General features: G+C 28.1%; 1 non-coding gene across 1 annotated transcript; it reads left to right on the top strand.

The window, feature by feature from the left end:
• Positions 1 to 3377: 3377 nt before the first annotated feature.
• Positions 3378 to 3449, top strand: TRNAC-GCA (transfer RNA cysteine (anticodon GCA)). Its single transcript has one exon. It is a non-coding gene; the product is annotated as a tRNA-Cys (tRNA).
• The last annotated feature ends 712 nt before the right edge of the window (positions 3450 to 4161 follow it).

Genomic DNA, 4161 nt, shown 5'->3' with positions numbered 1-4161 from the left:
TTAGTTATCGTTATTCAATTTTTAAATTCACCGCAAATTAATATTTACTTAATTTTTATTTAATTTTTTTGCAAGAAACCAATTTTTAGGTAGCACTTTTATATTATTAAAATTTTTCGGTCCGAGGAAGTGGATTATAATTTATTTCTAGTTTAAATACAATTATTAAGACGCTTAATATAAGTTTAAATACAATTATTAAGACGCTTTTGCACTTAATATCTATTGTTTACTAAATTATATACATAATTTTTTACATTTAAAACTGAAGTATATACAAACAAAGTAACATTCAAAGAAATGTCATTTACTTAGATATTTTTGTGGGGTTATATATTCCAGCATTTAATTTTTAAATATTATGAATGCAAATACTAAATATCAGATAGTCTATTATAGGTTAATTTTAGCAATAAATTTTTCAAGAAAATGTTTTCTTAAATTTAAAGATGATTTTGAAATGCCTTTCTTATTTCGACTTTTTGCAATGTGGTCCTTACATCCATAAATCATAATTTATTATAATGCTGTACTGTTTTTAGACATCATATTGATTGCACACATTATGATATCTGAAAGCACAGAAATTTGCTTTTTGAATGCCACAGTCATCAAATTTAATATGTATATGTGTATGCATGCATTTTACAAGGACATCTATATTTGATCGTTATATCTCATTATTAAAAAATTATGAATCTCAAACTAGGATTTATGTTCTGTAAATTTTATGTAAATTATTCAGTATTAAAATAAAAATTCCTGAATGTTAAAATAAAAATTTCGTAATTGAAAAGCTTTAATTAATATATGCACATTATAAAAAACTAAAATAACCGATATGAAAGTCTTCTTTAGAGATTAGTGAAGATGGTTCCAAGACCCTCAGGTACAACCCAGTTGGGCTCTTTCCGTCAAAACTAGAATAAGAAATCCCCAGATACTTAGGAACCCTCTTTAAGATGATCACGAGATGTCTCATACGATTTTGTCCGCTGTGAAGGTAAATTCTGTTAGAGTTTTCATGTTTCAATATCAATTTAAATTTATGCTCTCATAAACGGAAATCGCTGTTACACATGGTCATCTTACGGAGGACGCCTTGAGAGGTTCATTATAATCCAGTTCACACATATAATATTTACCTTTTCAGACATATAATATTAATGATCCCATTTATGGCGACCACTGCAAAAGTATTTCTGAGAACATGCAGACATAACCGTGTAGAACATAACTTAGCGAAGATAGCTTTTTCTACAAGATAGAATCATCTGGGAACGTTGAATGGTCATCTTAGATAGGGATTACAGTACTTTTAATTACTTTTAAACTGATAATTACGTACATTAAACGAGCTAAATACTAGCAATACCAGACTAGTTAAAATCAAAGTGCATTTATAATTCACCCCTGTTCTCTTTCCGGGGACATGAAGATGCAACGAAGGCATAAAATTTTTGAGCAACATGAAATTTACGTGGTTCTTCTTTATGTGTAACTTAGAAACCGAAACGAAGCGGTAAAATCGCTGAATGCTATTAGTTTGACCCGCGTTCAAATCCAGACGAACGGGCTGGATGCACGAGAATCACATGTAATGTAGATACGAAACAGTTTTCTTTGAGGAGTTCTCCACGAAGGCAGTCCTCTTTTTAGTCAGACTGTCCTAATGTTCTTTGTTATAATCTAAATAATCCAATCCTTAGACAGTCCTTCACAAAAATAAATCCCTCCACATGCCCCTAGAGTACCTTGCCATAATTAAATATTTCCAATATAATCCAATCTTTATTCTAGCAATATTATCACACTGTTGCATGAGATTTAAATTTATATTTAATTATTATTATTTCCTTCATGCATGTACTTCCTTCTCTAATACAATCATGGTTTCGTAACGGTTTTTGAAGTTGTAAAAAGTACCTTCGCACATATTAAAATTATTTAAATATTGTTAAAAAAAAACCTCATAAAATTAAGATAATTTTTGAAAATTTGGATTAGTCTGAAATTCAAGAATTTATCAGATGTTTGCGGAATCTCAGGAAGTCTCTTAAAATTCGCGATAATTAGTGTGGAAATTCGTATTACGATAAAATTAGTATATCCATCAAAAACTAAAAATTTTGAAGTTAAAAATCCCGGCCAACTGTTGTCGAATGGTCAAACTTTTTATAATTTCTCATAACAAGTCTAAAACTTTCTTAACTATAGGAACCAGGTTACCGCATTAGAAGTTAGATTTCGTTAATTGTCCAAAATTAAAATTTTTTTTGACATTGCCCACTATTTGAATATTTTCGTCATTTAAAAGCACTTCTGTAATTGGAACTACATGATTACGACCGACGATTGAAAAAATAAACGCCGGGTAAGGGTGTGGGTGTGTGTGTATGTATATGTAAAAGGAAGTAGAAAATATATCATGTAACGAAGGTAAAAAGTAATTTTCATTGTAATTTTATTCATAAAATCAGATCTGCTTCATATTATTTCAAGAAACAAACAAAAAAAAAAAAAAAAAAAAAAAATTGTTTTATTAATTACGTAATTGTTTTACTTATTTAAGACCGTAATTACTCGGTAGAAATGCTTCTTAACACTACTGTTCTTAGTTCGACGAATGCGCAGTTACAATTGAACCGTAATATTTAATTATGGAATTCATTAAAATTTGTTTTTCTGTCTAGAACTGTTCAGCTTTTGATAGCTCATCGTGAACTAGACCGCGACGAAGGGAAATATTTTGTTATAGAAATTTATATTATTTTGTTATATTTGTACGATCAGAGCTTCTTAAAGGATTTAGTTTATTTCATTTTGGTATTATTATACTTTACAGAACAAAACTTTTTTTTTTATTTTGGTATTATTATACTTTACACCAGTTTAACATAAACTGGTGTTGCTAACTTTACTTTACATGCAAGGTGCATGGGTATGAAAAAAAAATTCATTTGAGGGAAAAGTCTATAATTGATAATTAAAGAGATGTGAAGTTGTTAAATTAACTGAATTCCAAAGCGTGGTCATATATTTTTTCAGTAACTTAAAAAATTTCAAATATTAATACAATTGTACATTAATAATTGAAATTTTGAATTTAATTAATTTGAATTTTTAATTAATTTGAATTTTTAATTAATAATTTAATTCTTGGCTTGTCAAGAAACTAGATTTAGATGAAAAGAAAGAAATGATCGTTTAAATGACGCAGACAGGTATTTGAAATTCAAATAACAGCTACTATGCCATATATGAATAGATAATATAATATTTTCTTACGTTTTAAAAATCGCATCTTTCATATGCAACAACAGCAGATTTCTAGATGTATTTTGTACAGTACTAGTTTAATAGCAAATAGGACGTGTGGGGGTATAGCTCAGTGGTAGAGCATTCGACTGCAGATCGAGAGGTCCCCGGTTCAAACCCGGGTGCCCCCTCAGTTTCGTTTTTTAATACATTTTCCATCCTTTCCCTTTTTATAATTTTTTTTTTTAAGATTATACAAACGACCAGTACTTTAAAGAGAATTATCAAGATAAAATTTAACATAAACTGGTGTTGCTAATTATTCAATAAATATTCGAATCCTTTTTTAACGCAAAATTTTTGGATTAGTGTAACATTTTTACAATTTTTGAAGACAGTTTTTCGTTTGTGGAATGAACTAACACTTCTGTTTACTATTTTTACTATAGCAAACAATATAACATATTTGAATAACAAATAACACATTTAATAATATAAAAAATAAATAATATATTACGTTAATAGAAAAATATACTAAAAATTTATTACTTTTTCCCCTATGTTCCGACTTTTCCTGTCTTACTGAATTAGGAAATAATGTTCCCCAAAGCAGCATTATTTATATCACACGTAATACATAATACGTAATAACCTGTATATTCTGGATCATATTTTTGTATAATTAATACATTTATCACACTTCATAGGAAAAACTGAAGTTTAATACAGTATAATAATTTTAAATTTTTTTCAATATGTCATATACATAATGATATTCAAAATTTTGATTTGCTGTATAAATCAACAGTACTCCATGAATTTTAAAAACATCACCTAATTTTCCTTTTGTTACTTTTAAAAGAAAATCGGTTTTATTTCGATATCTGACGCTACATGGTGGAA

This window comes from Stegodyphus dumicola, chromosome 7, assembly GCF_044657685.1.
Source record: "Stegodyphus dumicola isolate Sdum_Otavi_A_Nest chromosome 7, ASM4465768v1".
Lineage (NCBI taxonomy): Eukaryota > Metazoa > Arthropoda > Arachnida > Araneae > Eresidae > Stegodyphus > Stegodyphus dumicola.
This window is presented reverse-complemented; position numbering and strand designations above follow the sequence as displayed.